This window comes from Chiloscyllium plagiosum, chromosome 36, assembly GCF_004010195.1.
Source record: "Chiloscyllium plagiosum isolate BGI_BamShark_2017 chromosome 36, ASM401019v2, whole genome shotgun sequence".
In the NCBI taxonomy this organism is placed as follows: domain Eukaryota; kingdom Metazoa; phylum Chordata; class Chondrichthyes; order Orectolobiformes; family Hemiscylliidae; genus Chiloscyllium; species Chiloscyllium plagiosum.
In genome coordinates, this window is record NC_057745.1 from 6,059,249 (window position 1) to 6,083,000 (window position 23,752).

The 23,752-nt window shown below is 39.5% G+C and overlaps 1 protein-coding gene across 5 annotated transcripts in view; it reads left to right on the plus strand.

Moving 5' to 3' along the window:
* LOC122540910 (D-glucuronyl C5-epimerase-like) overlaps positions 1-23,752 on the plus strand; it is a 97,771-nt gene that overhangs the window by 603 nt on the left and 73,416 nt on the right. For 2 of the 5 annotated variants that reach the window (XM_043677195.1, XM_043677198.1), the window contains exon 2: positions 501-582. The exons of 1 other annotated variant lie outside the window; for it this stretch is intronic. The gene's annotated coding sequence lies outside the window, so the exon portion shown is untranslated. Of the gene's footprint in view, positions 1-95; positions 316-500; positions 583-6,023; positions 6,199-23,752 lie in introns of those variants that run through there. 2 more of the 5 variants (XM_043677194.1, XM_043677196.1) reach the window with 2 other exon arrangements.

Genomic DNA, 23,752 nt, shown 5'->3' on the forward strand with positions numbered 1-23,752 from the left:
ACCACCCCACCTCCTTCCGGGTGTCTGACTGCCCGGGGATGTAGTTGGTGAGCGGTGCTCCTGCCTGCTTTTTCACCGGTAAGGTGTTCCCGTGCAGAGTTAGGAGCGTTGTACTGATTGATCTCTATTATTTCTCTTCCTTCACACTGTGTGCTCGCCTGCGTACGTGTTTCTTGCACTCCTGAAAATGTTACATTTGCAGGAAATAATAGTAGACCGGAGGTTGGGGAAAAAGAACTGAAGTACAACAAACCTTCTGGTGTCAAAATCAGTGCCTCTGTTGTGATGACTGAACGCCTTCTGTGGGATTGAAATGTAAGGCGTTTGGGTTTTTTGTTCAATCGAGATAATCAGTTTTTGGCACATCAGTAGTTGAGAATGCGCCCTCTGGTAATTTTCTTTCTTTCTGTTTTCCCCTTTCCTTCATAAAATACCTTGTGTGTATTTTACTGCGATGCTTGCTTTATCTCATGTAGTAGAATTAGATCTTTTTTTTAAAGATGGTGCGTATGGAATACCAAAATCTCAAATTGGACATCGTACGGAAAATTATTGGGCTAGCATTTAGTGAGAATGTAACAGGTACGCAAATCGATGCTACTCCATGAGATTAGAAATTTTATTTTGTTAGTGAAAGTTCTCTAATCTAGTATAATTTATTTATTAAATGCTAACTTTACATTCTCTCTCTCTCTCTCTTGTTTAATCTCGTCTGATGTTTGCTAAGCATCTTTGAAAATCTATTGAGGTAAAAATTAAAATGAGCAAAAGGCTGAACTCGAATATTACCAAACCTGATTTGAAAATGTGAGGTTTTTGATAGAATTTTGAAATGCAGTACAGTATATTGAAGAGGCACAGTATTCATCCCATGGTTTTATATTGTTTTGTGCAACTCCCGGACAAGTCCTGCAATCTATCTATGAATTTAAAATATGGGTAGTCAGTTACTGTCCAGTTTTGTTTTGCTTTATTTAAAATTGTGTATTAATTCAGCAGGAGTTTGAAACATGTTAGCATAATTCTGTCTAATGACATTAGCATTTCAATTAAGTGTAAATAGATGTGTGTGAAATTTTATTTCTACAATATCCAACTAAGAAATGCCAAAAACAGAAGTAAAATTCAGTCCTTTGATTTTACAGTTTTATTGCAATTTGGTTTGTCTTTTTAAAGTACATTAAGATGAGATGTGGTACATGTTGATTTGCAGCTTTCACTGGTGGTGGGAGCAATTTGTGATGGTAAGTTAGGAGAAGCGGGGAAGAAGGTTGTCACAACATTTGATCATGTTTGCTTAGGTGCACTTTTCTCTTGAAGTGTGTTGCTGTTGAACATGCTTCTGGATAACGCTGCACAAAGTTGTTACTGGACAACTGTAATGTGGTTTGTGAAGGATCTGTGATGACTGTTCAGTTCAGGTTAGATGCCTCTTAACATCAACTTGACTAGAGAAGTATCAAGGTTTCAACTTTCATTCTGAACTTTTTCATGGGAAAAGATGATAAATCTTACTGGTGCCCCTTCATAGTCTGTGTTATTCTGATTTTTAATTTGTAAATGCATGTGTATTTATTTGCTTTAGTGGGTGTAAGTAGGAAGACAATATCCATTTTTCATATCAGATAATAATCAGATGTATGTTTTTTTTTAATAAGTGACTTTGCTTTATCTGTTCATTGTATCACATTCAATATCAGTGCAACAGGGAAGCTGTCAATTTATTGTGAAGCCTAATATATAACGCATTGATCTATTTTCAGTTTCCTCTCATCCTGCGGCAGCATATGTATTGACGATTCTTTATCACAGTTATTTGAAAACAACACACTTTCTATAAGCATTCCAATGCTTTTTAAAATAAATAAAGCTTTGAATGGATTGCATGATATGTGAGATATTGTTTGGATCATTTGTCTTCAGTCTGTTTCTCTAACTAATACCAAACAACAAATGTTTGGTTGCCCTTGTCTGAAATGTTCTGTGGCCTACGTTTATTTCATAAATGTGATCATTGGATTTTTGCAAATACTTTTTTAAAATCTAGATCATTTATTGTATAAACAAATATATGTTAATTTATTGAAATTAGAAAGCTGTGCTTGATATTATGAGTGCAAATCTTAATAACAAACTAAGATAACAATCAATCAATCACACTTCAATATTTCTATTGCAAGAAAGCTTTTTAAATAAGTGAATTAAAAGCATGATTTTTTTTCCTTCTATGATTTTGCAGAATTTTGTTTGTTTTTTAACATTTATCTTTATGCAAGCCTGAAACAAAGTTTGGGAAGAAATGAATCGAGCACCGCGTGTGGACAGATTCTTATGAAAATAAAATTGAGCCTGTTGGCACTTGCACTCTGTATTTATTCAGTTATTTGTTCTTGGGGTGTGGTTGAGCCTGAAGCACTAAAGGCCATATTTGCCTTAAGGACACTGTACTTGAATGTAGGGTTAGCACTGTCCCTATCTGAAGGAAGTTTAGTGAGGGAAATGGATGGTTCCTTAACACATTGTTTTACCACAGTGCAGCTTGAATTTTGATCTTTGGGCGACTAATCTAGTGCTTTAATCCAAAGGCTACCACGCCATCAGTTCCTCTGTCATCTTTCTTTTTAAGCTTTTGATTTACCTCCGATATGCATGGGTCTAGTGTGAGTCAGCATGAGAGCTTGACGCAAGGTTTCTCCCTTTATTCTGTAAAAATTTTAGTATCTAATTTACTTCCTGACTGGATAAGATTAGGAGCGAGTCTATGCTTTTGTGACATTTGCAGGTTTCTAAATATCTCCAAGCTAAATTGGATGTTCAATTTTAAAAAAAGTATTTTTCTTCTTCCCTTACAAATCCCTCTCCCCACAATCTGTACCAGATCCTTGTTCTCCATTAGGTGGGCATTATTTAGATTTACTTTTTTTGTTTTTCTACTATAATTGAATGACTAATCAATTCATCATACATTATGCTTTCTAGACTTTTCTAAAGTAACAAGTCAGTAAAACATTTCACTAGTGTGTGTTTTTATGTCATTTGGAAGTTAGAGAAGTGTTTCACTGCCAGTTATTTTGGTGTGTAGACACTGGTGTGTTGATTTAATGGTAATAAATACTGGACTTCCCCATCACACCCTGTGACGGGTATCTTTGTTTTCGAAAAACTCACTTGTGTATGTCACAAATTAATTGAGCAGTCAAATCCTTTTAACCTAGGAAGAACTGTTTTACTTCTGTTGGAATGGTGTCATGCAATTTGTACTTGTAGACAAATCAAGTCTGTAATGAATGTCTTTTGAAAATGGAATGGGACATGAAGATTTGTTTGTTTAAAAATTACATTTCGTGGCTAACTTCTATAGTATCTGCTTGTAGTCAGGTATTTGAAAGCATCAATTTTGTGAAATACTTTTTCTTTGTTAACCTCAATCTATTGTCAATGAATGACTATTGATGCAGCTTCTGAAAGTACTGCCCCTTTCCACTATGTCTCTTAATTAGCTTATCCAATTAGAGACAGAGTGAACTGAAGCCTACATTATTTTGATTATTTTGCTCTCAGCCCAATAGGAGTGGTAATACTGAGGTGAATAACCCTTTGCCTAGTATTTTCTCCTATTAAAGTTGTGTATAAATGTATGATTTGTTGCTGAACTTTGCTTCAGAGGTTTGGTGCATTCTAACATTCTCTTCCAATGTTATGATTTCTATTTGTACGACAGATATTTTGCACACGTAAATTGTAGTAATGCACCTTTTTCATGCCCAAAGTAGTTGGGGCAGACTGATCCCGTTCATTCTATTTAGAGTCATAGAGATGTACAGTATGGAAACAGGCCCTTTGGTCTGGGTAAATAATGGTACATATTTGAAAAACGATGGTATAGTTAGGGAATGTTGGATTATTGAGCCTAAATTAGTTTCAGGGTATCTTATAGGTTTAACAGTAAGTATTTCAACAACATTTTGAGGACTGCTCTGTACCAAATACAGAATTTAAAAAAAAAAATTTGTTGCTTTTGTGAAACTGTAGTTGGATTTTTAATAATTCAAATTAAATAACTTCAGATTGATCCAAATACGTTGATCTCTGAGAATGCATACTGTTGATTTGTACCCATCTTTGAATTCTGTTAGCCATCTTTTATTATTTTGAATATTAGTTTTTGCTAACAGATTAAGTCAGATGACACAACAGAATGTTGTATTGAATTATGCAGGCTTGTATGTGGAATGTTTCCTTTGGGCAAAGTTTATCATGATTTATACTTGCTTTTTTAAGTTGATCTGAGAACACAGCACTATTCCAAGAGCCTAAAAAACCTTCAATCTACTCGAGCCTGTTAGAGCTTCCAATATACTGTAGCTTTAGTAGAAATAATATGTAGCTACTTAGACTTCACAGGCTGAAATATTTTCTGGTTGCAATCACAAAGAATTCAATTTGAAATACAACAACAATTAGGCATGCTTAAATTATTTCCATGTGTAACTTTCCCAGCAGTGTTATTGGATATAAATATATTAAATCTAGGGTTATGCTTCCAAAATGATGTCACTTATACATTCCAGTAATTAAAATGGTTCAGGGGTTAGAGGTACAAAGATAGAATTCGAGGCTGATATTGAAATATCAGCTGTCCAACAATCAGGCATTTCATTTTGTTTAAAAAAAAAAATGCTATTTCTTTCTTGGATGTATGGAGCTTGTCAAATACTCACTTTATGTTGTTGTGGTTGTGGTAGTGGTAGTGGTGGTAGAGTATAATATTATGTTTTTGGAGAGACGCTTCATTTCTTACAAAGAAAAGGCCACCTTCCAATTTGTCAAATGTTCAAACATATTTATCCTAATTGCAAAGTGATTGATTAATTGACTGTTTAATATTTACAAATATTGAAAATCTTGTAATTAGCAACAAGTGTGGTTTTAGATTAGCTCCAAAGAAATAACTAGTTACCTTTTTTTAAATCCAGCCTATGCATTCATCAATTAATGTACTTCTATATAAGTTGGAGATAATACATGAGGGTTTAGAATTGCATCCATATAAAATGTGCATTCAATAATGCTGCAGTATTTATTAAATTAAACCTTTTTTTGAAGCTTGTAGTAAGGTGACACAGGTGAATATTGTAATATTTTTCCCCAACATGACAATGCTCTGTAGTGCCAGTGAAATTTATCTAAAAACCATTAACTTATTTCAGCTTATGTTAGAGCAGTGATGAAGGCAAATCAGGAATGTATACCATATTTTATACACTATATTTTATTTTTCATTTAAATGTTAGGGCTTATGATTTAAATTACTCAATGTTAGATTTTTTTCACTGATGCTAGAGTGAGCTATGTAAATGGATTAGAAGTGCAACATTGAACAGAATATTGCAACTCCTGTCATTCAACTTTGGTTTACCTCTGGCTGATCTTTCCATGACAGAAGAAACTGGTAAATTAACTGAAGCAGTCCAAGCCTCAATGCAACAAGACCTGGATATTATTCGGGCTTAGGTTTAGAAAAGATTTACAAGGATGTTGCAAGGGTTGGAGGGTTTGAGCTACATGGAGAAGCTGAATAGGCTGGGGCTGTTTTTTCTGGAATGTTTGAGGCTGAAAGATGACTTTTAGAGGTTTGTAAAATCATGAGCGGCATGGATAGGATGAATAGCCAAGGTCTTTTTGCCTGGGGTGGGAGACTCCAAAAGTAGAGGTCATAGGTTTATGGTGAGAGGGGAAAGATATAAAAGGGACCTAAGGGGTAACTTTTTCATGCAAAGGACGGTGCATGTATGGAATGAACAACAAGAGGAAATGGTGGCGGCTGGTACAATAACAACATTTTTTAAGAAGAATCTGGATGGGTATACGAATAGGGAGGGATATTGGACAAATGCTGGCAGTTGGGACGAGGTTAATTTAGGCTATCTGGTCAGCATTGAGTTGGACCGAAAAGTCTCTTTCTATGCTGTACCTCTCTAAGACTCTATGACTCTAAATGACAAATAACATTCATTCCACAGAAGCGCTGGGCAATGACTGTGACTCCACCATCACCCCATGACATTCACTGGCATCATCATTATCATCACTAAATTCCCTACAATCAACGTCCTAGGGGTTACCATTGCCCAGATACTGAACTGCATTAGTTGTATAAAATACTGCACAAGCAAGTCAGAGTCCAGGAATCTTGGGGTGAGTAATTCGCCTTCTGACTTCTCAAAGCTTGTCGACCATCTATACAGTACATATTAGGAATGCTCCCCATTTGCCGAGATAAGTGCAGCTCTAACAACACTCAAAAAGCTTGATACTGTCCAAGAGAGTGCAACTGCTTGATTAGCACGGCATCTACAAACATTTGCTCACTCTCTCCATCACTGCCACCTCTCAGCAGTTGTGTGTAATAATAGCTACAAAATACACTGCAGAAATTTGCCAAGGCTCCTTCGTGCCTTCCAAATCCACAACCACCACCATCTAAAAGGGCAATGCACATATGGGAACACCACCACTGCAAGTTCCCTTGCAAGCCTCTCTTCATCTGGATAGTATTGCTGGGTCAAACTCCTGGAACTCCAGATTGTAGTGTGTAAGTTGTCATCTCCCTGACCTTCAAATTGGTGGACAATTCTGTTATATAAAATATGGTGCAGCATGGGTAAAGAAGGTACCATTGACCAAGGACCACATATGAGCACTTAAAATATCATTTGCATGTAGACTTCAAACAGTATATACTAATTATAACACTTTATTTACATTGAGTCATAGAGATGTACAGCATGGAAACAGACCCTTCGGTCCAACCTGTCTGTGTCGACCAGATATCCCAACCCAATCTAGTCCCACCTGCCAGCACCTGGCCCATATCCCTCCAAACCCTTCCTATTCATATACACATCCAAATGCCTCTTAAATGTTGCAATTGTACCAGCCCCCACTACTTCCTCTGGCAGCTTATTCCATACACCACCCTCTGCGTGAAAAAGTTGTCCCTTAGGTCTCTTTTATATCCTTCCCCTCTCACCCTAAACCTATGCCCTCTAGTTCTGGACCCCCAGACCCCAGGGAAAAGACTTTACCTATTTACCCTATCCATGCCCCTCATAATTTTGTAAACCTCTATAAGATCACCCCTCAGCCTCCGATGCTCCAGTGAAAACAGCCCTAGCCTGTTCAGCCTCTCCCTATAGCTCAAATCCTCCAACCCTGGCAACATCCTCGTAAATCTTTTCTGAACCCTTTCAAGTTTCACAACATCTTTCCGACAGGAGACCAGAATTGCATGCAGTATTCCAACAGTGGCCTCACCAATGTCCTGTACAGCTGCAACATGACTTCCCAACTCTTGTACTCAATACTCTTACCATTAAAGGAAAGCATACCATTCGCCTTCTTCACTCCTATCTACCTGCACTCCAAGGTCTCTTTGTTCAGCAATGCTCCCTAGGACCTTACCATTAAGTGTATAAGTCCTGTTAAGATTTGCAAAATGCAGCACCTTGCGTTTATCTGAATTAAACTCCATCTGCCACTTCTCAGCCCATCTGGTCAAGATCCCGTTGTAATCTGAGGTAACCCTCTTGGCTGTCCAGTACACCTCCAATTTTGGTGTCATCTGCAAACTTACCAACTATACCTCTTATGCTCGCATCCAAATCATTTATGTAGTGGATCCAGCACTGATCCTTGTGGCCTCCACTAGTCACAGGCCTCCAGTCTGAAAAACAGCCTTCCACCACCAACCTCTTTCTTCTACCTTTTGAGCCAGTTCTGTATCCAAATGTCTAGTTCTCCCTGTATTCTGTGAGACCTAACCTTGCTAATCGGTCTCCCATGGGGAACCTTGTCGAATGCTATACTGAAGTCCATATAGATCATGTCTACTGCTCTGCCCTCATCAATCCTCTTTGTTACTTCTTCAAGTTTTCCCACGTGCAAAGCCATGTTGACTATCCTTAATCAGTCCTTGCCTTTTCAAATACATAAACATCCTGTCCCTCAGGATTCCCTCGAACAACTTGCTCACCATCGACGTCATGCTCACTGGTCTATAGTTCCCTGGCTTGTCCTTACCACTTTTCTTAAACAGTGACACCACGTTAGTCAACCTCCAGTCTTCCGGCACCCGTGATTATCGATGATACAAATATCTCAGTAAGAGGCCCAGCAATCGCTTCTCTAGCTTCCCACAGGGTTCTAGGGTACGCTTGATCAGGTTCTGTGGTTTATCCACCTTTGTGTTTCAAGACATCCAGCACTTCCTCCTCTGTAATATGGACATTTTGCAAGGTGTCACCATCTATTTCCCTACAGTCTATATCTTCCATATCCTTTTCCACTGTAAATATTGATGCAAAACACTTGTTTAGTATCTTCCACATTTTCTGTGACTCCACACAAAGGCCGCTTTGCTGATCTTTGAAGGGCCCTATTCTCTCCCTAGTTACCCTTTTGTTAATGTGTTTGTAAAAACCCTTTGGATTTTCCTTAATTCTATTTGCCAAAGCTATCTCATGTCCCCTTTTTGCCCTCCTGATTTCCCTCTTAAGTATACTCCTACTAAGGATTCACTCGATCTATCCTCTCTATACCTTACATATGCTTCCTTCTTTTTCTTAACCAAACCCTCAATTTCTTTAGTCATCCAGCATTCCCTATACCTACCAGCCTTTTCTTTCACCCTGACAGGAATATATTTTCTCTGGATTCTCATTATCTCATTTCTGAAGGCATCCCATTTTCCAGCCGTCCCTTTACCTGCGAACATCTGCCTCCAATCACCTTTTGAAAGTTCTTGCCTAATACCGTCAAAATTGGCCTTTCTCCAATTTTTAAAATTTCAACTGTTAGATCTGGTCTATCCTTTTCCATCACTATTTTAAATCTAGTAGAATTATGGTCGCTGGCCCCAAAGTGCTCCCCCACAGATACTTAAGTCACCTGCCCTGCCTTGTTTACCAAGAATAGGCCAAGTTTTGCACCTTCTCTAGTAGGTACATCCACATACTGAATCAGAAAATTGTCTTGTACACACTTAACAAATTCCTTTCTATCTAAACCCTTAACACCATGGCAGTCCCAGTTTATGTTTGGAAAGTTAAAATCCCTTACCACAACCATCCCATTATTCGTACAGATAGCTGAGATCTCCTTACAAGTATGTTTCTCAATTTTCCTCTGACTATTAGGGGGTCTATAATACGATCCCAATAAGGTGACCATCCCTTTCTTATACCTCAGTTTCACCCAAATAACTTCCCTGGATGTATTTCCAGGAATATCCTCCCTCAGCACAGCTGTAATGCTATCCTTATCAAAAATGCCACTACTCATCCTCTCTTGCCTCCCTTTCTATCCTTCCAGTAGCATTTGTATCCTGGACTATTAAGCTGCCAGTCCTGCCCATCCCTGAGCCATGTTTCTGTAATTGCTATGATATCCCAGTCCCATGTTCCTAACCATCCCCTGAGTTAATCTGTCTTCCCTCTTAGGCCCCTTGCATTGAAGTGATGCTTTCCATGTGAAGAGATGTTTCAAAGCTGTTGTCAGGAGGGAATAATGGAGATAAAATTAGAGGTGAGGCAGGAGATTTAGAAAAAATGACTGAAGGTGTTGTCAACAAAATATGCTTTGAGCTTTTATAAAAGGTCACAAGTTGAGACAAGTCCGATGAATGCATAAAGATGTGATGGCCGTAGCCTACTGTGTGTAGTGGAGTTGATGCTGCACTGCAAGTCAGTTGTGAATAGAACAACTGGGATATATAGTTGTGGCATGCATGAAGGAATTTGCAATGCAGGGTTAAGAATCATTGGTCAGTAGGACAGCAGTTGTAAATTAGTATTTTGGCTCTAGAATCTTTTCATGTATTGCTGTGTAAGAACAGCTTGGAAAATTTTAATTTTTGCTTAAAATAAAACTGACTTCGTGTTATATATGGCATGCTAAGAAGTTGGAAGTGAAAGTTGCCAGTAGACTCTGGCACATTTGGAGTTTAATGTCAAGTCATATTGATAATGTGTACACTTGAGAATTTTCAGTTATGAGTCTGGGGAGGCAAAAGAATTAGTAGATGGTGTGATAAGGATTCAACATTTTAAGATGCTGCTTAATTTCATAAACCAATTGTGTCTGATCTTGTTCTAATTGATGTCATGCTAATCAAAAGTTTGTTTTTGCAGTTCAATCGAAATTGCTGCATTCTCTAGATTTTGCCACAGACTGAATTTTTTTTTTGGTATAAAATAACTTTTTTTTATTTTCAAGTAATGACATTCCAGAGATGAAACTGAGGCTTTTTTTTTGTGCTTGCTTGCGTTTCTGCATTGGGAGATTTGAGTTCTGTGGCAGAATAGCAAGTGTTTGATGGCATTATGGGAACTACAGACAGAATAAGGAGTAGTGTGAATATGTAGAAAGTGAGTACAGATTGTCAATAATCTTTCAGGTTTGCTTAAAGACCTGTTATTCAGATTCTTTCTCTGCAACTCCAAAGGTTGAAAGTTTTTGAATGTTCACTTTCAAAACAAATCCACCTTGGATTGCCTGTTATAGACAATAGGTGCAGGAGTAGGCCATTCTGCCCTTTGAGCCTGCCATTCAATATGATCATGGCTGATCATCCTTAATCAGTATCCTGTCTGCCTTATCTCCATAACCCTTGATTCCACTATCCTTGAGAGCTGTATCCAACTCTTTCTTAAATGAATCCAGAGACTGGGCCTCCACTGCCCTCTAGGGCAGAGCATTCCACATAGCCACCACTCTCTGGGTGAAGAAGTTTCTCCTCATCTCTGTCCTAAATGGTCTACCCCATATTTTTAAGCTGTGTCCTCTGGTTAAATGAATAATGAGTATGAGCATATATCGTAGTGAATGTGAGCCTAAAGAAAGTAACAGGCAATTCAAAGAATGCTGGTATGAAAAGTGTAAAATTCTGCCAACTTCTGTGATGTTGACAGCGGCACATTAGAAAGCGTAATGCGGCAAAGGGAATGTGGTCTCGTGGTGAAGTGGCTAGTATCCTCCTTGCTGCATAAAAAGCTCTGGGTTTGAGTCCCTTCCCAGGACCTGTTAACCAAGGAAAGTATGTTCACAATGTGACCAAACAGGTTGATTTTTTTTATCATCCTGCAAATTCTTCTACAATGGTAATGGCAGGCAGTAAGAGTGAGTGTTTTTTTGGTCAGCCATATGTTGGAAAGAAAGTTGAAGATTACCAACAACAGGTTACAATATGCTTATAAAAGTGTATGTTGCCACTGCAGTAACATACTCCCAAATGATAAATTTGACATTGGGCTGCCTAATATATGATTACATACTTTGAACAGGGAATTCATCAAAACCTAATGGTACTGAGTAGCAAGAGTACAGATCAAGACTTTAAAAATTTTGCATTTACTGTAATACCACAGTATCTAGATGTTCAGTCCTAAAAACTTGAAAGTATGTGCAGGTAGCCAGATCTGAGCAGTGGAACTCTAGGAATAGCTAAACAGCTAATGGTTGGCTTGACCTGCAATTGAATGTTTGTTTTGAAACTTTTAAATTTGAAGCTTGTTTAAAACTTTTAAAAATATGATCTTTTGAGGCCTGCATTTGGGTTTAATGACTTCTGCAGTTATTTGATTATTTTGATATTTTTATCATTTGGCTCATCTTATTATGCTGTTTTCATGCTTTGCTTGTAAATTTTATTATTTTTCTTCGAATGTCCAACTCCCTATCAAACAGTGCAAATTAGTAAATGTAATGCACTCATTGGAAGTATTTGTTTCCTCAGAGTAGTTTGTTTTTAAATGCTCACTGTCTTCTGTGTGTACTGTCCTTCTCCAGTGTACTTTTTTTTACAAAAATGCTTGCTGTAATGCTAGTGGTTAATGTTCTGTACGTGTCAGTTCTTCTGGTGCATATCTGCTGAATTTGATTAAATAGATATAAATGTACATTTGAGATGCTGACGTGCATTCTCGGAAGAATTCTGTATATTTGTAACTACACCTGAATTTTAAATGATGTTCTGTGGTGTAAATTAAATGCCCTCGCTGCTATCTGAGGCAAATCTGTTACATTCATACCCAATGCTAAATCTCCTTTTTTAACTGCAAGGTTCTGCAATACTATGCAGTGTAAAGTAGTAGTATAGTTGTAAAGTCATTGGACTAGTAAAACAGAATCCCAAACTAATGTTCTGGGCGTGTTCGAATCCCACTGGAGCTGATGGTAAATTTTGAATTCAGTTAAATTTTAGAATACAAGGTAGCCTAATGATGACCAGGTAACGGCTGTTCATTGTCATGAAACCTCCTCTGGTTCACTGACATTTAGGGAAGGAAATCTGCTATTCCTACCTGGTCTGGTTTACATGTGACTCCAGGCTCACAGTAATTTGTTTAATGCTTAAGTACATCTTGGTAATTAGGAACAAGCAATACAGTTTAGCCTAGCCAGTGATGCCCACATCCATGAATGAATACAGAACTTGAGTTTTGCATCTGTCATGAAAGTGCTGAATATTAGGTAGAAAAGTTAAATTGTACTAAATTTTTATAAACCTGATCAACAATAAATTCTGCTGACAGGAAATCTGCAATTACATTTTCTAGTTGAAATGATTTTTATATTGCAATCAATATTTTGAGTGAGGAGTGGGGGCAGTGCCAAGTGGCTTTGTTTGAGGCATATTGAGAGTGCTAAAACTATTGTTTTCAGTTCCTGCCGTAAATTTCATTTCTTAGCCACCAACTCCATCCCTCCCTCTGGTTGAACTACTATTGTTTGCAAGCTGGTATCATGTTTGACCTCTGGACTGCTGGCTACACTTTGTCAAAGAGTAATACAGTCATACAGAACGGAATCGTACCCTTCAGTCCAACTCATCCATGCCTACCAAGTTTCCTAAACTAAACTAGTCCCATTTGCCTCGTTTTGGCCCATATCCCTCCTAAACTTTTCCTATTCATGTACCTGCCCAGATGTTAATTCTAAATATTGTAACTATACTTGCATCTATCACTTCCTCTGGCAGTTCATTCCATATACAAACCACTCTGTGTGGAAAAAGTTCCCCTCAGGTCCCTTCTAAATCTTTCTCCTGTCACATTAGTTTTGAACTCACCAACCCTAGGAAAAAGACCCTTGGCTATTCCACTTATCTGTGCCTTTCATGATTTTATAAATCTCTATAAGGTCACCCCTCCACCTCCTACACTCTAGTGGGAAAAAAAAAGTCCCAGCTTATCCAGCCTCTCCTTATAACTCAAACTCTCTAGTTGCGGTAACATTCTTGTAAATCGTTTTTGCACCCCCTCTAATCCTTCCTAGTCAGGGCAACCAGAACTGTACACAGTACTCCAAACATGGCCTCACCAATGCCCTGTACAATCTCCGCCTGAGATCCCAACTCTTAAGTTTAATGCTGAAAATGTGTTGCTGGAAAAGTGCAGCAGGTCAGGCAGCATCCAAGGAACAGGAGAATCGACGTTTAGGGCACAAGCCCTTCTTCAGGAAGAAGAAGAGCTTGTGCCCGAAACGTCGATTCTCCTGTTCCTTGGATGCTGCCTGACCTGCTGCGCTTTTCCAGCAACACATTTTCAGCTCTGATCTCCAGCATCTGCAGCCCTCACTTTCTCCTCTTATGCTTAATGGTCTGAGCAATGACGCCAAGCATGTTAAATACCTTTTTTTTTATCACTGAAAGTTGTGCCACTGGTAGACACAATGAACTATGTACCTGAATCCATAAGTTTCTGTTCTACAACACTCCCAGGACCCTACCACTCAATGTGAACCCTACCCTTGTCTGTCTTAGCAAAATTCAACACTTCGCATTTATTTAAATTTAAACTTCATCTGCCACCCATTGACCTAACTGAGCAAGATCCCTTTGTAATCTTAGATAACTTTCCTCATTGTCTACTATACCACCAATTTTAACATCATCTGCAGACTGACTAACTATTCCTGTATTCTCATCCAAATTGTTTATGTAAATGACAAACAACAGTGGACCCAGCACCAATCCCTGTGGAACATCACTAGTCACAGGCCTCCAGTCTGCTTATTTCTACCTCCTGTCCTATCAATGAACCTTGTCCATATCATTAACATATCTGTTGCTATCTGTACTAATAAGCATGCCTTTGTTACCTCCAGACTTGACAGTTCCAACAGATCTGGCTGACTTCCTATGTTCTACCCTCTATAAATTTGTTCACCTTAACTAATGCTAGGTCCCATCTACTACAAACCGACCGACTCCCACAGCTACCTGGACTACACCTCCTCCCACCCCGCCCCCTGTAAAAACGCCATCCCATTCTCCCAATTCCTTCGTCTCCGCCGCATCTGCTCCCAGGAGGACCAGTTCAAAATACGCACAACACAGACGGCCTCCTTCTTCAAGGACCGCAATTTCCCCCCCAACGTGATCAACGATGCCCTCCACCGCATCTCCTCCACTTCCCGCTCCTCCGCCCTTGAGCCCCGCCCCTCCAACCGCCACCAGGACAGAACCCCACTGGTCCTCACCTACCACCCCACCAATCTCCATGTACAGCGCATCATCCGCCGTCACCTCCGCCACCTCCAAACAGACCCCAGCACCAAGGATATATTCCCCTCCCCTCCCCTATCAGCCTGCCGTAGAGACCACTCCCACCGCGACTCCCTTGACAGACCCACATCCCCCACCGACCCAACCTCCACTCCCGGCACCTTCCCTTGCAACCGCAGGAGGTGCAACACTTGCGCCCACACCTCCCCCCTCACTTCTCTCCAAGGCCCCAAGGGAAACTTCCATATCCGCCACAGATTCACCTGCACCTCCACCCACATCATCTACTGCATCCGCTGCAACCGGTGTGGCCTCCTCTATATTGGGGAGACAGACCGCCTACTTGCGGAGCGATTCAGAGAGCACCTCTGGGCCACCCGGACGAACCAACCCAACCAACCTGTGGCACAGCATTTCAACTCCCCCCCCCACTCCACCGAGGATATGCAGGCCATTGGACTCATCCACCGCCAAACCACAACAAACCGACGGTCGGAGGAGGAGCGTCTTATCTTCCGACTGGGAACACTCCAACCCCTCCCAGTCCCTCCTCCCTACCTTTTATCTTCTCCTGCTGAACACTCTCTGCACATTCCTGAAGAAGGGCCTGTGCCCGAAACGTCGAATCTTCTGTTCCCTAGATGCTGCCTGACCTGCTGTGCTGTTCCAGCAATAAAGTTTCAGCTTTGATCTCCAGCGTCTGCAGACCTCACTTTCTCCCCATTAACCCATCTGTACTCACTGACTTACATTGGGTCCTAGTTAAGCAAAATATTTGTTTCTAAATTCTCAAGTTTGCTTTCAGATCTCTCCCAAAGCCTTTCATACCCATTCCCATTTTTCCAATCAACGTCATTCAAGATATATCGACTCTTAAGCTTCTCTGATTTTATGTCTTGCCTCTTGACTCCACAAAGTCTTTCCGTCATCAACACAGCCCAGGATAAGAGTGCATGGGAATCTCTCCAAAAGGATGTATGTATGCAGCTCCACAACACATAACTCAGTACAAATAAGGGCAGAACTGCTTGATTGACATCCCATACATTAGTTTAAACATTCATGCTCTGTACAGCCAATTCACCATGTCTTAGGTTCTTTTCCCAAGGTTTCACACCCTAGATGCAATTTGCACACACCAACTTCTACAAACAGTTAAAGTTTATTAAAGCTTGTACAAGCTAGATGACCCCTTTGACCCCCCCTGCATGTGAAGTTGAGTCAAAATGTGGCCCTGAATAAAGAAAACACATACCCTTTATACAGGTCAGTTGTTCATGCTTGTAGATACTCTGACTCCCCCATAGTCACATGCCACTCAAGACAACCCCCCGGCCATTCCCTCACAGTCACATGTTACCCCTGGTAAAATGGTAGGATGAGATTATCCTCTGAGATGATGCAAATGTTAATGCTCTAATTCTGAGGAACCATTATGCAGATGATTTCCTGACTCGGTGATTCCCCAAGACAACTCCGGTGCAACACACCTAGCTTCAGGGAATGGCTGTTTAAAGAATTTCTGAATGAAAAAGATTGAATGATCATTTAATTTGATTAATAATAGGAGGAGTAGCAGGAAGTGACTGCCTAATTGGTGTGGGAGTTATTTGCATTCCTACATGACTCTCATCCCCACCCAAAGGCAGTGCAGTTTAACCCTTTAATATTATCTTAATGCTCAGAAAGATATTCCCATTTAATCTTTTAACATAGAATCTCACCAGCCTGTGACCTCTGTCATTGAGAAAGACAAAGACAGCAATTCTTAAGAATGCCACTGTTTAGAAATCTCAGTCCTGACTTGGAAATATGGAATCATTTTTTTGATCAGTGGTAGGTGGAATTCCAGAATTTTTATCTATCAACATCATGAAAGTATCTTTGAATACACAGACTACAGTGGTTTACGAAGGGGCTGACCACCATCTTCTCAACTGCAGTTGGGATGGACAATAATTGCTGGCCTTACCAATGGGTACCAAAGCCTGTTTTTAAAAATCACTCCATCATTGGCTGCTGTGTTTTCAGTTACCAAGGCCCTAAGCTCTCAAATTCTAGACAGCTCTGCTTTTCTCCCTCATTTTCATCCTCTAAATCTATCCCTGACCAAAACGTATATCATCTGCCTTAATATCACATTATGTGGCTTAGCATTACATTTTGTTTTCTTGTAATCTTGTGAAGTGCTTTTTGAGATTCTATGACATTAACACCAATTTGTACTTAGAAAAGTGACTTTATTGTAGATGTAATGTATGTAGGAAGGTATGAGCTACTATGATGGTAGCGAAGTGATTAGGAGCAACTTTCAGAAGACATCTCAAAGGAAAACAAGCAAGAATTTTCCTTTTCTGGTCCATCTTCAGGTTTCTAATCAACAAGCACCGAAATTAAGGACCTCTTGATGGCTAATTGTTTTCTACACATAACCAGTAACCTAACATAATTTCTTCAAGCATTAAAATTTTGATCTTTTAAAAACATTAACACATGGATTTGTAGGTTATTTTCCCCAGATTCACTTCATGTTTTCAGCTGAAGAACCTCAAGAAGACAATAGATTCCCTACTGTGTGGAAGCAGACCATTCAGCCCATAGAGTCCACACTGACCCTCCAAAGAGCATCTCACCTCCTGACTCTAAACCTGCAACCCTGCATTTCCCATGGCTAATCCACCTACCTTCCACATCCTCGGACATTGAGTAATTTATCACCGCCAGTCTACCTAACCTGCATGTCTTTGGACTGTGGGAGGAAATCAAAGAACACGGAGGAAACCCACACTGATACTGGGATAATGGATGACTGTGGAGTTTATACAAGGATGGAATCAAACCTGGGTCCCTGGCATTAACCACTGAGCCACCATGCCACCAAGATGGAATTGGAAATTCCGTCAGTTGTTTCATTTGAATTTCATAAATCTGAAATAAATTTGTGTTGCGGTTTACTTCATTTCCTATTTGTGTGCTAAACTGCAATACTGCAAATTTTGGATTTGAGGATAGAACTGAGCAGGGATTTGAATTGAACAGTGCATGGAATCATAAATCAGGTTTGATATCTACAACCCCAGATTTCAAAGGAACGTCATTTAAATGTATTGGATGTCTTTGTATGGATGGCTGTTTAGCATTTGCAGCGTAGAGTCGTGTTCAAAGCTCTGCAACAAAATGACTTTTGTCCTGCTACAGCTACCAATATTATTTGTCTGCACTATATATACACCTTTTTCTCATCTTTGTTACAGACACAGGCTGGTTTATTTTCTCCAGTCTGTGTAGATCAACTGTGAAAACAAGCAATTGATTTGCAAAAGAAATGTGTGATACTTTACTCTTGCTTTACTTTGTATTGTGGGAAGAAGGCATTGAAATCAGTCTGACGGTGGCAAATAGACATTTTGCAGAGAATTCCAGCAGGGAATAGTATAACAACTAGAAGATTAGCGTTCAGTGGCTGAGTAAAGGAACTGGACAATGAACATGGAAGGATCAGCAGAGTGGCAGATGCATGCATTCATTTGCAGCTGGAAAATGTACTTCGAATAATGTAATTTTATTTTCAATTTGACTTTTGGCTTGGTGGTATAATAATTCATGGAACTCATCAAAGATGAGTGTGGAAACTACATGCAGGTTTCTGCCTGGCTACCTAGCTCTCCTAGATTGTCAGGTAATCACCCATTCCTTCCCTGTCTGTACTTTCTTAACCTTCAATGTGACCAGCTAATTAAATGTGAAAACCCTGTAGTTCTCAGTCTGCGAATGCAGTCAATGACTCTAGCCATTGCTCAAGTTGTAAAATCCAGAGCTAAATTTTCAGTTGGTGACACATTACATCTCTAGTCAACTGGGCACTTTGAACTCTTGTGATATAGTAGTAATGTCCCTACATATGGGTCAGAAGGTCCAGGTCAAAATCCTAACTGCTCAAAAGGTGAATAATAATATCTCCTGATATTTTTCTCCACCTTTTTCAATGAGACCACTGAAAGTGCCATGACCCCACATCATAGGATTCACGTTCCACTAAGCTAGATTAACTTGCCTTTACTTTGCTGACTGTTTATTGTGCAGGCATCCCTAATTTTTACAAACTTCTGACTCACAAATGCTTGTACTTATGAATGCGATCCCATACGTGGGAGTAATTTTAAAAACTGAACATTTCCTGTACTTAAAAACAGCTGCTTTACATTGTTCCGAGTTGTGTACAAATCGACTTGAGCTAAGTTCAAAATGGAGCCCATTCACAACTCAGGGAGTGCCTGTAAACTAGAGATTATTATGTAGAATTACTTACCAACTGCTTGCTAATCATTTCTTTCCATATGTCACTTTTTTTTCCCACTTGATGTCAGGTTTCAAACTCCACCTATACTCCATTCCTGCTGGCTGTTTTTGAATCCTGCTGAAATTTTATTCCTTGTTGCCACTCTCCAAGTTATGTTACAGCTACCTCAGTGACATTAAAGTTTTATTTTTGTTTGGATGATTTTCTATATTTCAATGCATTTTAAGAACAATTCCCCCCCCAAGCAAAACTGTTGACAGCAGTGTACTAAATTATTTACACCTAGTCCCTAACAGTACTTTCCAACCAATCAAATAATGGCTGTCTTTTGAGGTTCAAGTATTTTTCTTTTGTCGTGAAACCCAAAGCTGATTTTCTGCAGCAGCTGCATTAGCCCTAAGCACTGGTAAGTTTACACTAAAACTGTCATTCTGAATTTTTTTTTTAAATTCAAGTTTCATTATTAATTTCCGTGGTCATTTTCAAATGCAGAACTTGAGTATTGCTGCAAAAAATACATATTTTGTCAAAGCCAGGGAATGACTGTCAGTTGCTTTGTTGAGTTGATTGAGTTGAAATGGGTGCAGTATTGTGCATATTCTTTCTTTCTGCAAAGCACTGATTTAATGTTTAGATTCCAGTCTAAGCAAGTGTGCTACACGGTAAACTCATCACCTTCTGACTTTTGTTGTCAGCACTTAGAATTATTTAGCAAATGTGAAATTGTGGAATTACATCTATTGTTCAAAGAAAACAGGTAATCACCATTCTCTGATCAAAGCCCTGACCAGAGAAATAAACCAATCAGAATCAACATCCCTTGTTTGAATTTAAATTTTGACCGTTAACTGTCAGTTGTTATTCACGAGTGCTTTCTTCAAGGCAATACCTTTGCTGATCAGAATACACTTGCACCCAACCAGCACTCTTCGTGTACAGTGTAAAGAGGTTGTTTTTCCGTTTATGTTGACATTTCTTATGGATTTCTTTGATGAATGCAAGGTGAAAACTTTAACAGAATATCTTTATTTTTCTGCAGCTAAACTATTTCCTTAATTTTGTTTTTGAAAGCTTTTCCATGTAATCCTATTCCAGCTATCATCCTAGAATTAGAAAAAGGAAGTAAAACGATTTGCTGTTTAAAGTCTGCATGTGACCATTGCACGTTCACTAAATTACATTGCAGTAACTGGGGTTAATAAAGGCATTAGTATTGTTGAACTGCAGTAAATATTTCTTTAATAGATTTTCTGTTCTGCGCATGATACCATGTGTATTTTGTTGGTAGAGACGCCAGGTTATGTCTGCCTGCTTCTTTGTCAGTGAGCTGTTGACCTTGGATTTGATATTGGCACAATACAGTATTGGGTTCCAGATCAGTTGCTTTGCTGCAAAAGAATTGAAAATCAAAGTTGGAAAGGTTTGCCAGTGAGGCTAATTGAAGCATTTCTGTCAATTTGATTCTTGTAAACAAAATTATTGTTATAAATAAGTTTTCTAGATCCTGCCAGCCAGCTTGAAATAATGGCCACCCAATGAATTTCTCAGCATCCCAACATCAAGCTATCTATGGACAGCAAGAATACATCCAAGTACCAATACAGAGGCTTAGCAAGTAAATCCTCAAGACATCTATCTCAGCAAAAACTAGTGAAGAAAATTGCTCCCTGTTTATCTGCCAGGGTCACGACTGCTATCGTTCATTCATCCATTCATCTATCCATTTATCCAATCTTCCAACCATCATCAGTACCACCTTTTCAAGTCCAACTCCACTGCCATGCCATTGTTCCTTCCACTGGCAAAATGCCTAAATAGCACTTCTCAAGGATGCTGAGATAAACAATTCTTCATTGTAGCTTTGCTGCTCTAAAACAGCTTTCTAGCAATTTATTTTTTCTTTTTATTCTGTTGTGGGACTTGGGTGTCACCGACTGGCCAACATTGACAGCCCATCCCTATTTGGCCAACATTGACAGCCCATCCCTATTTGGCCTTGAAGGTGGGAGTGAGATGCCGCCTTGAATTGCTGCAATCCACTTGCTGTGGGTTGACTCACAATGCCCGTAGGGAGGGAATTCCAGGATTTTGACCCAACAACTATGAAGGAATGGCGGTATACAGTATTTGCAAGTCAGGATGGTGAGTAGCTTGGAGGGGATCTTGCAGGTGGTGGTGTTCCCAAATACCCACTGCCCTTGTCGTTCTAGATGAAAGGTGCTGTCTAAGTATCTTTTGAATTTCTGCAGTGGATCTTGTAGATAGTACACACTACTGCTACTTAGCGCCAGTGGTGGAGGGATTGAATGTTTGTAGATGTGATGCCGATCGAGCAGGTTGCTTTGTCCTGGATGGTATCAAGCTTCTTGAGTGTTGTTGGAGCTGCACCCATCCAGGTAAATGGGTTTATTCCATTACACTCCTGACTTGTGCCTTGTAGATGGTGGATAGACTTTGAGGTGCAGGAGGTGAGTTACTCGCCACAGTATCCCTAGTCTCTGACCTGCTGTTGTAGCCACTGTGTTGATGTAGTGGGTCCAGTTGAGTTTCTGGTCAATATTAACTCCAAGGATGTTGACATTGGGAGGGGTTTCAGTGATTTCAGGGGTGGTAGTTAGGGTGTCTCTTGTTGGTGATGGTCATTTTCTGGCATTTGTGTGGTGTGCATGTTACTTGCCACTTGTCGGCCCAAGCCTGGATATGGTCCAGATCTTGTTGCATTTGAGCACTGACTGCTTCAGTATTTGAGTCGTCACGAATGGTGCTGAATGATGTGCAATCACTGGCAAATGTCCCCACTTACGATCTTATCATAGAGGGAAGGTCATTTGATGAAACAACTGAAAATTGTTGGGCCTAGGACACTACCCTAAGGGACTCCTGTAGAGATGTCCTGGAGCTGAGATGACTGACTGTCCACAACCACAATCATCTCCCTTTGTCTAATTATTGGTACTCAAAGCCATGCCTTGATTAGAAGAATAGTTTTATCCTCCCCTTCGCTTCAAAATATTGCAAACTATTCTGACATTAAATCTTTGAATTTTTGGCTTCCAGTAGTAAGGATGCATTCTAAAATATTTAATGTTTTGCATGACAATACAAAGTATTAGTTTCTGATTTTGCAAATTGGTGCTATGTCAGTGCTTTTAGGAGCTCCTTGTCAGCAATCACTCTCAGCTTTCTGCTTTTAAAATTGTTAAATGTTGAAAGTAGTACTTTTTAAATTTGTGTATTCTTGTACCTGTTGCCTGTTTTTTTCAAACTTAGTTCTGTACAAAATTGAGACTGAAAAAAATGAGTTGGTGTGACACTCAATAAAAACAACCATAGGATCCTAAATTAAAAGTAATAACAACCTGGTTGGTAACCTGTTTTCAAGGCTGCAGACCCGATGAATGAACCCCTTCTAGATACTGAAATAAAAATGATTTGCATTTCTTTGTTTTGATTAGAGACCATCGTAATACTAATTTGCTCGTTCATAAAAAGCGGTGTTCTGAGGTGGAAAAAATAGGATTCAAAATATAGGAAAGTGTTTGAAAAGCAGTTTTGTGGCTGATACAGTTTTTAAAGAAACAATCCATCAATAATCAGTTTCTGGAAAGTTCTAGGTTGATATGTATTGTGGCCTTGCATTATTGTGTTGCAATCTCTGCTCCATATTGAGCACTTAAAATTTTGGGGCAGGGAATGAAGTTTGGTCTGTTTCTACATCCCAACCCAATATACTGTGGATTTCCTGTGTGATGCCCAATTAATGACCAGAACAGAGGCCATCCAGTTGAGTGTGGCAGACAGGTTATCTCAGTTGGAGGTTCAATTCAAGGCCTTGCATCTTCCAAGGAGCAGTTGGCTGAAATGGAAAGTCAGCAAGCAAGAGGGACTTCAACTTTGAAATCTTTTAATGAAAAACTAGATTCGACGAATACTGCAAAAGTTGCTTGGATGAAACTTTGACCGGTCTCTGATTTCACTGTTGGCAGAGGCTGAAAATCCAGCCCTTTTTGAAAGTTGGGAAGGGTGAGCGGCCTGATTTTCTTTTTAGGCTGTTGGTATCTCTGTATTTCCTTTGCTTTTTCAAGACAATTGCATTAAATAATTCTGCCTTGGTCCCAAACAGAAGTGTCATGAGTGTGTTCTGGGGTATGCTGGATTAATTGAATCAGGGCAGCTGATTTGAAAGAAGAATAAACTGAAATGCCATACTTTAATCACTCAGTCAAACCTGTTTTGTCCGCTTTTAAATGCAAAACAATTAGTTGGCAATGGAATAATTCCTTGGCCTCTGCACATTTCCTATAGACATACAGTTGTTTTCAAAACTGGCAGTCTGGGAATTGAGGCCACGCAGGATTTTGGGTTTTTACAGATTTTAGGTAAGTGCTTTGGGCAATGGTCACTTCACTTCAGGCCAGTTCATGTTGAGTAGGATCAAGGGTTGTTTGGAACGTTGTCATAGGCTGGCATGCGAGATACAGAAGCTGGTTAAAAAACAACAGCTTATTGGACTACTGAATGGACCTCTCTAGTTTCAAATCTAATGTTGAGCTTGCTTTTGTGCACTCCTGTGTCGTCGTAACCTTGTATGTCTTGTTCTGTCCAAGCAACCTATGGTCTGCATGTCCTGGTTTGTTATGATTTGCCTGTACTGCTCGCAAAACACTGTACTTGGGTACAATAAATCAAATCGAAGAATGAAAGCATAACTAACCTGACATCATGCAGCATCTGACTGAATTATCCATGGACATTGATTTTTAATTGAAATTAAAAAGAAATTATGCATTGTGTTCAAAAAAATGTCCAGTATTTAGAGAAGCAGCTTTTGAGCTATAATGTTTTGATCGAGTTGACTGCATAAATCGTGATATCTGCCTTTTCTT